General features: G+C 36.3%; 1 long non-coding RNA gene across 1 annotated transcript; it reads left to right on the forward strand.

Moving 5' to 3' along the window:
- Nucleotides 1–10,309: 10,309 nt before the first annotated feature.
- LOC141615221 (uncharacterized) lies at nucleotides 10,310–11,067 on the forward strand. Its single transcript, XR_012529725.1, has 2 exons — nucleotides 10,310–10,386; nucleotides 10,862–11,067. It is a non-coding gene; the product is annotated as an uncharacterized LOC141615221 (long non-coding RNA).
- Nucleotides 11,068–15,014: the final 3,947 nt, after the last annotated feature.

Consider the following 15,014-nt stretch of genomic DNA (forward strand, 5'->3'; position numbering starts at 1 on the left):
TTTGCCTTTTTGACCCATTAGCTACATCCCAAACTAAGCCTGCCCAGTCAAGCTAGTTAGTATGTTCTTTTGAGGTATATTTTCGATTGCAGTTTGGTCCGTATTACTTGTTTGGAGTTGGTATAAGAATTGAGGAAGGAGGAAAAGAAAAAAAAGGTATTGAAAAAGAAAAATAAAAAGAAAAAACGTGAAACAGGAAGAAAGAAAGAAAAAAAAAATGTAAAAAGGAATATCACGTGTACAGTGAAAGGAAAAGAAAGAATTGGAAAAAGTTTGATTTATTTGATTTGGTTCATTCAGACGGTATTAAAAAAGGGAAGTTTGTGACCGTCTGACTCCTCCGTTTTATTCCATATTTTTTGAGGAGATTGTGTTTGAGTTTAGTGAGTTGTGTGCCAATTGAAGGGCACTTGTTCTTAGTTCTTCAGTTAGTTGAGATTCGGATGGTTTATTATGGTCCTGTTAGGAACTAGCTTGACGCTTTTACCTCCACATTTCCATAACATGTTTTGCCTTTCTCACCTGAACCTCACTATTCCCAAATTATTTGTAAGCCCTCGGCTGTGACGGACATTATTGGTTGGAGTGTGTGCATTAGTACTTGAATTGTCTTTCATTTTTGTTGCATGCATGCTATGTAGGTCACAGTTAGGTGAGTGACTGTCTTTTCTCCTCTCTTTTACATATAACATTCACCCTTTGCTTCATGAGAGAAGAGTGACCACGAGAGAGTCCGATTTTGTTGGTCTTGCAAGGTAGATAAGTCAGCTATATTCCTGAACAGCTTATAACTCGTTTGCGTATTGACTGCTTAGCTTTAACTGTTAATTTTTGTTGCATTAAATTGGTTCAAGTAGACAAGTTAAGTTAGCTCTGAGTTATTTTTCCGTTCCATTAGTGTATAGTTTTGAGTTTACTCGAGGGCGAGTAAAGGTTCGGTTTGGGGAGATTTGATACGTGCCTAATGTATAGTCTTTTTAGCCTATTTCAAAGACGTTTCTATGCATTTTCATACTATTTTTATGGTATTTTGCCCCGAATTGGCTACTTTGGTTCGTTATGTCCATTTTGTAGAAATGAACGCGAAAGTAGTGGAATCGTACTCTTTTTCGTCCTTTTTGCATGCATTTAGAGGAGACGGGATTTTCCTGAGTGAGATACTGTGTTTGGAAGCGTCGTGGCACTCATTACGAGGCATTTGGTGGTGGACTTGAGCTAAATTGAAGATGAAGCACTCGATCGAGCAGTTTTTCCACTCGATCGAGTGGTTTTCACGTCCCAGATTGGTCGATCGAGTAGTTTACTACTCGATCCTTAAGTTGCAGAAAGACCATTCACTCGATCGAGTAACTATTTGGTCGATCGAGTGGATTTTGCTGAAGAGTTGGTCGATCGAGTGGTTTTAATCCACTCGATCGAGTGGTTTCGATGGTTAATGGGCTTAATCAGCCCGTGTGTTAATTATTTCGCTAAACTTTGTTTGCTTTTCTATTTAAACCTATGTTAACTAGGTTAAGAACATCTTTTTTATCTATCTTTTATCCAGCTTTTGATCGATAAAAACTTTCTACTGTAAACCTTAGTACGTTGCTTCATTCTTCTCTACTGTTACTTTATTTCGGGATTGCTTTCACTTGGAATTTGTGTTCTTTACGCCGGAATCGCATTAATTGTAATTCCTTCTCTTCCTTTAATAATAATCAACCTTTTTGTTGCTTTAATTATTCGTTTTTCTTATTATTCCTTTTGCCCTAATTTCTCTTTATGCGATTTATTGGTCATTTCATTATGTTTACTGCTGGAAAATTAATTGTTGTTAGTTTAATTAGCGATATGAGTAGCTAAACCCCTTTCATGTTGGGATTAGGGGATCTGCGGTTGAAATGTGACGATGTAGTGAATGAATTAGACGAATTAATTACGAGACTCTGTCACTATAGCAATTTAATTGTATTTATTCGACTTAGTTGAGTGCACGCTTCTATGTCACCCTTTAATCTGGCTAAAATTAATCTTGGATCGAAAGATTGGACTAAATAGTCCTGCTATAAACAGTAGACTACCCTAATGAGGATGAAAGTTAAGTTAGTGGTATTTTAGGATAGAAAGTTGACCGAAAGGACCTTTCAACATCCGCCTCACATTAGTTAAATCTGAATCATTTACAATGAGTTCTTTGGACTACCGTAGTGAACCGAATTCCCGACATGTCCCTCTCTTCTTGATAGTTTAAACCGATTTTCTTGTCTTATTTTTCTTGCCTTTAATTCTCTTCCCTTTAAATCTCGTAGTTTAGAAATCAATTCAACAAACCCCCCAATTGTTACCTTAGGACTAGAATTAGATAGCAGATAATTACATTACCTCCCTGTGGATTCGATACTCGACTGCCTCTACTACATTTTAGTTGAGACCGTTAGGTTTTATCTTTGATAGGGTTGCGATAGCCGTGTCACATGTGACAAATTGACAAAATAATGTGTAAAATGGACTTTCCATTTTACACAATATATACCGAAATAATGGGTGGGTTGGGGTTTGTATTATGTTTTATAATATATAAAAGAAGCATAATCATTAACCTAATTGATAGCCATGCACACCTAGTTGCTTTTGTGAAGAGCATCTTGGTCATGCATTGGCCCCTTTACCCAACCCCTACCCGGTTTTCCTAGAGCAAAAGGCCAAGGATTTTTCTCTATATTTTCCCTAATATACACTACAATTGTATGGTGTATTCATTCATTTTTTTAACATCTAAAACTTATAGAAATTTTAGAGAGATTATTACTCCTTCTTCCCTCTTCTCTTGACCGAAAAACAAGAGACCAAAAACAATATTTTGGGTCAATTTTATTAAAATTAATATTGTTCTAGTTCAAATAATATTAGTTTTTCAGAGGTTATCTTGGGTATTCATCTTTGGGAGGGATTCTATCTTTGAATCCTTGTTCTTCCATTAGTAAGGAAAGCTCAAGAACAAGTGAGTAGGAGAACTCATTTGTGCCCATATATCCGAAAACTCAATGTAAGAATGACGATTTCTTCCCTTTTCTAATTATGTTTGCTTGCATAAGAGCTAAATTAATTTTATGACTAAATTAATTGTAACATATATGAATATGTTGTATAATAAGATTAATAATATCTAACAAGCGGTATCATGAGCCTTAGGTTGTTTGCATGCAAATCGGTTATTGTTTTTCCGAGTTATACGATTAACAAACAAAACTTATAAATTTGTGTTTATTATGAAATATCACGAAATTTACTATGCATGTTAAAGTTTCTGGTCCTAAAATGTATTTAGGATATTTTGGTTTATTTATGGATTTTTATTGTTCATTTTATATAATAATGGCATTAAAATGTGATTTTATGATAAAAATGTCATTTTTAGACTAAAAATAGTTAAATTTCGATTTTTTCAGTGATTTATGGATATGTTTTCACATATATTATCTACTGATGGCCTGTAAATTTTCATAATAATATGAGTTGTTATGCTCGAAATATGGATTTTTCAAGATAAAATCGTATTTAAATGAGAAAATAGGTTAATATGAGTTATATTTCGAATATGGTCATAGAAATTTAGTATGTAGTCACATGCAATTTAACAATATGTGTGTAAAATATTTGGCTATAATTAAGTCTTTATGCATGATTTATGAATTTTTGATGAAAAATCACATAAATAGTGACTTTAATTAGTAAAAATTGCTAAAACATACTTCATGACTAAGGAAAAACGTCACATGTTGCATTTTATCATATATTTCAGATCTAAAAGTTAAAAGTTAATAAAAATAATTTTTCCCATATTTTTATGGTAATAATTGATAAATCCGATAAACCGCAACATTGTTTTTCTCGATAATTTTTCGAAATTTTTAACCTATGTTTTTGAGCATTATGAGTGTCATGGTATTTTTCCAGAATGTTCATGAGTTTAAATTTCAAGTTTTAAAATTATTTGAAATTTTTATGATTTAATTTGAAGTTTATGACATAAATTTTGTATTTTAAGTTCATTTATGAACAATATTAAGAAATATAAGTTAATTATTGTCAATATGTTAGTGGAGACTAATTTTGAGTCCTAAGTTGGTTAGGGTAATTAACTTGTACATAAATATGAATTTATGTAATTATTGTGATTTTTAAAAATGTTAAATCACGCAAATCCGTAAAAATCGACAAATATACGATATTGGCTCCTTAAAGGCGATTTAGCATAAAATTGGGCATGTTTATACATATTATAATGCTGCATTTTATTTATTATTGTCATATTTTAATTTTATGTAATTTTGAATTATGTAATTTTACTTAGTATGGCCTTAGTTTTTTAATTGGTATTGCCCGAAATGTATGGGAATATCGATTTAGTTGTAATTTATTGTGATCTCGTATCACCGTTTTGTAATTTAATATATTTATTTTTATTTTTATTACAAATGTATAATAGGAAATTATGTAATTTATTATGAAATTTATTTATTCCGGAGTTCCTTGAAGACGGTGCCACTCGAGAAGGCGATCCATTAAAGAAATTGTTGCCTTGAAATACGTGCCAAGACCGTAGTTCAAGGGACCAAAGGAGTTGGTTTCCGAATATGTAATAGTTAATTAGATTTACTATTTTAGGAAGGCCATACTAGGATTTATTTTATGCTTTGTATTTTATTTATATGTTGCATGCATCGCTAAATCGCCATAACTAAACATGCATTATCATTTTAATCGAGTTTATCGACCGTGTCAATTACAATTATCGTAGTTCACCGCTTTAGTTCACTTAAAACGTGATAGATAATAAATTGACATGACCTCTCGCTAAAATAAACAATTGAGATTTAGCCTTACCAAAAAGTAGAAACCATGAAAACCTATTTCGTTGTTAGGTTCATATACCTATAATTAGACTCCTCTAATAATGAACTAATTAACTTGTTAATTATTTGTTCTTTAGATCTAGTGCATGCATAACAAAATAAAAGATTTATAAGAAGAACAATGTTCCTTACATTGCTATGTGTTTCGAAATTATGGGTACAAGTAAGGTCGCCTTCCTTCACTTGTTCTTGAGCTAAATATGATGGATGATCCTCCTAAGACTCCAACTATAAAAGCCACTCCAATAAATTGCACCCAAGATTAATCCCAAAAATTCCTACTAATATTAACTAGATATGTAGTAGAAATGTTCCCTTAATGTTACTAATATTTCTATTATTACTACCTCTAGTAATAGTTTGATGTGTATTAGTATTTATGAGAGATTTTGCAATTGCATGTGAGGGAAAATGTAGAGAGAAAAACAAGCCAACAACAACAACAACAATGAGCAACAAATGCTCATGTTATATGGCCAAAAACCGGTGGCCTATTCCCTTGAAGGGAATCTTATTGCTTTTGTTTTTACTCTCTTGTATAGTGTAAGTAGAGTGTAGGGAGCAAGTGTGTAAGATGTAGCATGATAAAAGCTTCATATGACAAGTCACTATCATGCTTTAATAAAAACAAACAAAGACAAAAGAGCATCTTTTGCTCTCTTGTTTTGGCCGAAATATTGGTCTTATTTTGGTCCATTTTTGCCTTTTGTCATTTGTCCCACAAATGCTTATAAGTCAAATGTTTAACAATCTTACATATTTAATTATTAATGTAATCATTTAACACTTAAATATTACAATTAATAATATAATATACACTCCACTTTTGAGTAGTATACTATCATTATATCAACATATAATGGATCTCATAATTACTAGTTAGTTAAAATTACAACTTCTTGTAACTTTAAATAACTAATTACCTCTACCTCAAAACTTATATAATACCTCAACTAATTTAGTAATTTAACACTTAATTACTAAATTTAATCTTATTTAATCACATTATAATAAGACGCAAAATTTCACTCCCATAATTAAGGAATTAATTAATCTGTATCGCATACAATTAATTAAATATCTATTTGGGCCTCATCCTATAGGTGTGACCTAAAGGGATCAACTGACCACCACCGTCACACGACAGTAATGTCAAACTCTAGTTAGCCAATCATTACCGATTAATGACGGTCGATCATTCGTATAAAGAATCATCCCTCATGTATTCTTAGTATGAGATTTAATTATGATATTTAAATCATGTGATCGCACTATTGTTGAGGACACATTTCCCAACAATCTCCCACTTGTCCTCGACAAGTGGCCTTGAGATTTCAAATAACCCTGATAAGGGGTGGACAATTCCTATCGCCCTATTCCCTTCGTTCAGCCACAGTCCATCATAACCCAAAATATACCCAGTTTGACCTCATTTACGAAATCGTAGAGTATAAATCAAAGCTAATTAGAAGTTGTGCCAACTTGGGCGAATAGTCTCTAGTCGTAAGAATTGACTCATAAGAATACTATAGTAGCTCTTGCCACGACCAGGCTTTGTGAATTACCAGAACTCTATAAGCGGTCACTGCCCGACAGAGTGTCCCATACAGTCTGCCTATGTGATCGACTAGTCATCCCATATGACTCTATGGCACTTGAACTTGCCATCAATCGCATCACACTCTAGTCACTTGGAGACGTCACCTCATATAAGTAACTAGGGGCGAATACCATGTCAATCCAGTTCACTTTAATGGGGTTCAATTTGTCTCTACAACCCATTCGGATACGACAAGGTAGTGGGTGAGTTTAATAAAACTCAAACGATAAATGTGATTATCACATATGAATAGTCAATACACTATTACTACTTCATATTCTATAATCATTAGTGTATTATTAACACTAGTTAAAATGTAATACAAGCTTGGCAAGTGGATATACCCGATATCCATATATACCAACTTTATTAATTGCTATTTCCTTCCATTCAATGTCATCACCTATGACATGAATTTATCTAAGTAAATGTCTAGACTTCTTACTAAATTTGGACTCTTTAACTTGAAAGATGCTCCCACTGTTATCACATAACTTGTGATAGAGTCATTTGAAGAGGGATTCACCCTTAATCCCTTCATTGACGATTTTATCACAATTTACTTAGAATCCTTTTGTAGAATTTGTAATGCGCGAAACTAAAACACCTTTCTTAGTCTCTTGCTCCTTAGTCAATAGGTCACCCTAGGATTTCAACAAATCCCTTTTGAGTTTGAACTAAATTTTGTGCAACACTTCAACACCCAACTTAGTTTGTCATCCAAACATGTGAACGAATCCTTAATTCTTCTCAAGAATCTCAAGGATGTTCTTTAAGGCTTTCACAAGCCATATTATGGGAATTATCCCTTTTATTGACTTCTTATGCTCTCAGCATATGTCACATCATGGCACGTGCGTCTGTTGGCATACATGATCATTCTAATGGCGGAAACATTAGAATTTGATTTCATGTGATCAACAACTTAATAGGTTCAGTGAATGAATATGACTCCATCATAGTAATTCTACTTCCATCAACATGAATAGCCTATTTGACTTTGTTATTGTACAACAGATGTGAAATATCTTATCCTCATAAGACTCTCAGCTCTATGCCAATATTCTCTCACATAGATTCAAAATCTAGAATACTTTGCATCCCTTTCCAAGTCTCCCAATTACTCTTGCCAGAAGAGAGCATTGGTACATTAATCTCAATAAGTAATATGTTATCAACATATAAGACATGGAGAAACAATTCTAGCTCCCACTTAACTTCATGTATATCATGATTCTTCAATCATGTGAATGAAACAATTCACTATTATCACATGAACGAAAAGTATAGTCCTTTAATGCTTGCTTAAGACCACTCTGGGATCACTTAAGAAAGCTATGCATAACATGTTAGGATACTTAGGTCTTCATCTAAGATTTTGTGTTTCAAACACTTCCTTCTCTAAATTCCCATTTTAGAAAAGCGAATTCTATTTGCCATTCTTCATAAAATGAAATGCGGCAATTCATAATATAATTTATCTTGATCAACATCTTCATATAAATCTTATGCATTTATGTACTGTAGAGCTCTATTTACTTTTGAGGAGACCCTCGTCTTTAAGTAAATCTACTCTTGAGTAACAATTTTCGGATTGTAATACGATGACTCGTATGTAACAAGGTCATGATACTATCACTTTCACAAAGTAATATTTTTAAACAATAAGACATGTGCGATAAACTCCCACTGAACTATGCTCTCAATCTATCTTCATAGACTATAGTTCAATACCAACTCCCACTCTATAATTCTATTACTTTCACAAAGTAACATTTCAACTATAAGAGATGTTTGTGACGATTCAATCTACTCCCACTCTATCTCTCAGAAATACATCTATCTTCTTGAGAGATAGCTTTGTGAGTCACAAACATATATATTTAACGAAGTATTAGGAGTTTATCTAGACTATGTATTTGCTTTAAAAAAGCCATCCTAACATAGCAGCTTAATTCATGTAATATGGCAGTCTGATTCATGTCATATGGTTTAATAGACTCTCTATTTTAGGTATCTCATGGTTGACCATCCGTTTAGAATAATGTGTCCTTATGGTATCGTAAATTCGCTACTTGATGAGTTCAAAAACTCATTACAACTTTAATTGATCTTACATAAGTAAGTTGTTACTTTTAGTAATGATGACATAAGGAGAATTAAATTCATAGCTTATGGACATATAATGATCCCATCATCATAATCGTCTATTTGATCAATTTTAGTTGTTTATCTAAGGTTTCTCTACGCAAGTAATTAATGATGATGTTTTTAGAACAAGTAATCATAATAAAACAAGTGACTTGGGTTGCAAACCAAGTCACAAATATCCAAAATACAACCCGTGTTTAAAGGATACAAGCCAATTTCCAAGTCACACAAGGAAATCAAAATAGTTCCAAAACATGAAATACATCATAAAATTAAAGACAAAGCAAATAAAAGCCAAGCTTCCATTGATCCATCACCACGGTCGGCTACTCTAGCTTCCCACATGATCCTCTAGGCTTGCTTCTCCTTGCCTTTGTCCTTGGTAGGAGGCCCTATTTACAATAAAAAGGGTAATCATCACAACTTGTATCATCATACCAAGGTTGAGATTGAAACATAAAGGATAGGGATAGTTATATACCTACTGGAATAACCTTTCCAGCTTTGATGTCGCCAATATATTTGGAACAGTTTCTCTTCCAATGCCCAACACCACAACAATAGTGGCACTTGTCCCCGGTGGGGGCACTGTACTTGGGCTTGGAGGTACTAGCTTCACAAGCTTTAGCTATATTCCTGTTGGGAGTTCGCTTCTTCCCCTTCTTCCCACCTTTCTTGAAGGTTCCCTTGCTCTTATGATTGACATTGAGCACATCTTTGGTGGTGCTAACACTTAGCCCCATGTCCTTTTCGGCTTGCACAAGCATTTTGTGCAACTCATCAAGGGAAACTTTCTTATCTTGCATATTAAAATTCACCCGGAATTAAACATATGCTTTGATTTTGTTGAGGAAATGAAGAATTCGATCAATTACGAGTTCATTGGGAATTTTCACTTAATGCATTTTCAAGGTCTCAACATGCTCCATCAACTTGAGCACATGAGGGCTCACCTTTTGGCCCTCTTTGATGTTAAGATCAAAGAATGCGGAAGCCGCCTCATATTGAATGACCCTAGGAGCTCGTGAAAACATGTTCACAAGCTTCATGTAGATCTCATGAGCGGTGCTAAGCTTTATAGCACTTCGTTGGAGTTTGGACTCCATAGCAAAGATCAACACATTTTTGATCGCGGCCGACTCCTTTGGTAAACCTCATAGGTTTTCCTAGCGGCGGGGGTGGACCTAGTGTAATACCCGTCCTTTTAGGGACCCTTTGACCAGCGTTGACTGACCTTGGGAGCGGGAATAGTCTTAGAAGTAAGTGCTGAAGTCATCTTGGGTTGCGTGTTAAGAGTGGTACTCGATAGAGTAGAGGCTACTCGATCGAGTAGCTAGGTTACTCGATCGAGTAGGGGGCTACTCGATCGAGTATGTTGGGTACTCGATCGAGTACCTAGTTTTCAGCGAGGGTTTTATATCGCGTTTTGTTAAATCCGCATATCACTTCCACCACTTTCCTCCTATCTTTCAGTCGCTTCTTTCCCTTCCTTTCACCTCAAAACCTCCATGGAAACCTTTGTGAAGATCCTTGTGCCTTAGGAGAGCGTCTCTTGAGTCGGGTAACGGTCTTTTGCTGAGTTTCTCCCTATAGGTATGTCATAATCATCATCTGTGTCCTTGTTCTTCATAGTTAGGGTTTGCTTGTTAGTAATCCAGAATTGTATTCTGGTTATAGGCGTTGCTTGATCGCTGGACATGTTATCTGTCGGCATGGATTGGTTGCGATGGCTTAAAGGTAGGTTCGCCTACTCAGTTTCTGTAGATCGTCTAGTGTGTCGGTCATTGTGATAGTATTGTGATTGCTTGACATAGTAATTGTATTGTACTGTGATTGTGGTTGTGATCGTTGTTGGTGGTTCGCGAGGCGTGGCCTCGGCTGAGTGGGGTCACTTGCGGGAGTGGCTTCACGCCCTAGTTTCGCCTTCTGTGGAACCCGCCACAGAAGGGATGTGCACATTAATGGACAGGGTTATCGCTCGATACGATGAGCGGGGATTTGGTGGGTACGGCTGCGGTCCCCATCGGCAGGATCTGTCCAGGTGGACGATCGATGTGAGAGGTTGGTTGGATTGTTGTGTTTGCGTGTGCGAGACTGATAGCGTCGTATTGTGTTGTTAGTTGTAGTTGTTATTGCTGCGTCTTATCTCAGTACTGACCTTGTGTGGTTGTTTGTTTGTTATGTGTTTGCCGTGATCCCTTATGGTGAGCAGTCAGTCTTAGCAGGTATTGGTGTTGATGATAGCTGGAGTCCGGGTAGGGATGAGTCCTCACGAGATATGGCAGTCTTAGCGAGTAGTCTTTGAGTTGTACCTTTGTATCGTATTTTGGTTTAAATCGCTTGTAATATAACTTAATAGTTCTTTTATCGACATTTGATTATTGCTATCCTCGGGCAACCGAGATGGTAACGCCCTTATATCCTAAGGAAGGCCTAGTTAAGGCTCCTCTGAATATGGGGGTGTTACAAAGTGGTATCAGAGCGACGATTTTGGAACCTGTAACAAATGAACATAATGAACGTAGGGAGTCTAATAAAATGAACCTGGTGTATGTGTAATGGGAGCCCCAGCTGATGCTAGATTTTGGGTGAGTAGGCGCCCTCATTTCAAAATCTTGGCCCCATGATACTTAAGCCAGTCACGTGGTATGGGAATGTGGAGTCCGTGTATATGTGTGTGATGTGCATGTTAAGTGTGCCGGAGCTACCTCCGGTTAAATCTTTGTTAGAGTTAATAGGGGCGTAATATTGATAATTGGGCCGTGTATGGTAATTGTTGATGAGATTATTGAAGTTCTTTGAATGATTAGTGAGCTTATACGATGGTTATGAGATATGTGACGAAAATTTACGAAATAGTGATGCGTGAGGATGTGGAGCTGAATGTTGTGATATGAAGAGTGAACATGTGGGTGTTTGCTATAAGTTAATGATGACGGTAGTCATATACGAGTTTATAAATCCTACCGTAAGTGCTATGATGATAGTTATAGTATAGTTGAGATATAATTCGAGGCATAGCATATAGTAATGCGTTTATGCCTTACTTGTTGGTTGAAATTTTTCCGCTGCTGTGGACAAGGCCCTCGGGAACTGCGTCCGCGGGATCCACACTAGGCATAATCGACTCGAGGTTATTTCGAATCGAATTAAGACATATTAGAGTCGCCACCAAGTTTTTTGGGAACTTGGAACCGTTCAAGTCAACTTTACGCCTTTCATCGAAAAGCATAAAGCCCATCGACTACGAGTGATTAAAGATAAAGACTTGTACCCTATATCACTCGATTTGAATGACTCTCGTAATCCAATGGTATTTAGACGGATCCACAAACCATAGATCTTGAGTAAGGGGTGAGGGTACGTGTTAGGAAGCCCATAAGGACACCCAACCCCGCCCGTCGATAACGGCCTCTACTAAGTCAAGTGTCGGAGTTCAAACAAGGTCATAGCTACTACGATATATGATATGCAAATGTTGTTTTAAAACCCTAACATGTGAAGTTTCTATGTCGATTTAGATGCAACTAGACTAACTTTGTCAAAGTTGTAATTTAGCATGCGGGTTGATTGATCTAACAACATACAAAACAAAGCAAGCAAGGCTTAAGGGGGAATGGGGGAGCCGTTGGGATCTACCTATTACAAACCAGGCATTTCATGCCGACACAACAATAAATTAAAGATACAACTCGATCTAAATACAATTGCTACATACGGAACCATACACGACACAAAACACAGCCATTCGGCCTAGAAAACCGTGCACAAGAGGGGTGACTCACGGCCTACATGACACACCGCCTTGGGTCACTCCTCGTGATGTGTGCTTTCGCTCAATCTCATCGAATTAGACATAGGGCCACGCGCCAAAGCATGCATTAGCATAAATCGGGCCATGTTGTTTTAAACAACATGCGATTTACTACGCTCTCACTTGCATTGGGGCACAACCGTCCAACCAAACAAGACTAAGGTTTTTAGAAATCATTTGACTCGATAAAAGAAAACTAATTACAAACAAATTACAAAACGCGACTCAAAGAAACATAAATTAATTACAAGTGACAAGACAAATAAAGAACGAACGATGTAAAAACAAACAAAAGGAAAGGCCAAAGGCCACGGCCAAATCTCGGCCCAAACCAAACAAAGCTACTCTAAGTCCTAGGTTAGGTTCATTAGTTAGATCAATTGATCGCGGAATGAGCTCGAAACAAATTAGAAAACTAGTTAGAAACGACGTTGATCGATTGGAAGGATGTCGCGCAAAGGTATATTCTACACGGCCTACAAGGGGTCAAATTAGATCAAGTTTACTAATTAAGTTAACTCATCGAGTGTTAATAGGAAGGTGCTAATCACGCACTCCTATGCTAGCGAGAAATCAAGTGAAAAGAAAGATGTATTCAATTAGGTTATAGAATTGTTAATCGATTTTTAAAGCTACGTCGATGCCACCTAACATGTCTAATTAGGTTATTAAATTGATCTAATATCGTCTAAATACGTCATATGTTAACAATCAGAGGTTAAACTAACATACAACGGATCCTAGGGTATGTCGAATTGGCCGAAACAACAAAGGGGTCAAAAGCGAAGAGCGAAGTTAGAAACTCGTTTTATTTATGCCCTACCTTGAACACGAGGATATGTAAATGAGACGGGGTGTACGACCGACTGAAGTAGCGGTTTATTTTCCCATCTCAAGTCAACGCGGGTGTTCATGGTGGTACTTTAACTCATACTCGGACTAAACTAGTTTCATAGTTAATTAAACAATCGATAAACAAAAAACGATAAACGAATAAAACAAACTATAAAAGAACAAGCATAAAAAACGAAATAAAAGGAGGAGAAAGAAGAGGATTTGATGCACCCTCAACCTACATGTATCGTTGACACCGTCTTGGGTCGTAATCGATGGTAGATTTTATCTCGAGAGGCCGTCGTCGACGAAGAAATAAAGCAACACGCGTTTTTTGACAAATCTGGACAGCAACTTTCAAACGATGATATCTCCCTCGTTTCACGACGAAAATTCGATTTAAAAGATGTTTTGAAAACTAGAAAGAGAGTAGAACAGGGATCTTAAAGCAACCCCTGCTCGTTTTGGGTTATTGGGCACGAAAAACGAGCACAAACAGAACTGGACAGACAAGAATAAACCGCGAAAACAGAGTGTATAACACTGCTTTTTTTTAGGGATTTCGTGTACTCTCAAGGGCAATTTGGCTCGTAAATCTTTGTCTAATGTGTAGATGGATGTTATGTGGTTAATTAGGAACAAGAAAATCGAGTTTTGATGGAGGTTTGATGGAGGAACGAGTTGCTTTTCGAGGAGGACACACAAACAGTTCAGTTTGTGTGTCGGTTTTGTTTAGGGTTTTTGGGAGGCAATTAGGGTTTGTTTCTGAGGTTTAGAGCTTGTGGGTGATGGTCGGATGTATGGAGAACTTAGAGGAATAAATGTATGGTAAAGGGGTGGTATTTATAAGGGGTTAAAGTAGGGTAAAAGAGAGGGAGAGGCAGTCGGGCCTGCTCACGGATAGCTGCTGTCCAACAGCTTTTGTGAGGGTTTGAGAGGTGTTTTCTTGGTGATTAAGCTAGGATAATATGGGTAGGATACTAGGGTATGGGTTAGGGTTAATGGGTACGGGTTTTGGGCTCGGGATTGAGCTGCCAAAACAGGGGGCTGCTCGGTTTAGTGCGGGCTGTTTGGGGGGTGTTTGGGGATGGAATTTGGGCCGTGGATAGGGGGTTCGAACAAGGGTGGACGGGTAGAGGCTTAGGTTGGTTAGTGTACTCGATATTCGTGCCAACTCGCAAAGAAAACGGGCCCAAAAACCGAGCTAAAATCGAGCTCAAAAACATGCTTTCAAAACGAGTTTTCTTCGCTTTTTAAAATCGATTTTTCAAATCAAATAAAAAATTAAAATAAATGATTTTTCAAATCAAATATATTCATAAAATGATTTTTCAAATCAAATATTTATTTTATTTTCAATAAAATAAACTTGGGAAAATAAATTCAAAATAAAATAAAATAAATTGAATTTACCTTAAAAAAGCTTTAATTTAAATATCATTTAAATTAATAAAATGAACTCACTTAAAAACATTAATTTAAATATCATTTAAATTAATAAAGTACTTCATCGACGACGCCCATTCTACATCGTAAAACGAACCCAAATAATGACAATGACAACTAAAGAATACATGTGTCCTATCATCATCGGGTGTTTGTCGGGTTCTCTATAAATTCCAATATCGACGGATACGGGTATCTACAGAGCCCCCACTTTGACTGAGGCTTGGACAAGGCGAAAGTCAAAGTATACCCCAGTCCCTCTCGACCGAGG

Source organism: Silene latifolia, chromosome 11 (assembly GCF_048544455.1).
Source record: "Silene latifolia isolate original U9 population chromosome 11, ASM4854445v1, whole genome shotgun sequence".
In the NCBI taxonomy this organism is placed as follows: domain Eukaryota; kingdom Viridiplantae; phylum Streptophyta; class Magnoliopsida; order Caryophyllales; family Caryophyllaceae; genus Silene; species Silene latifolia.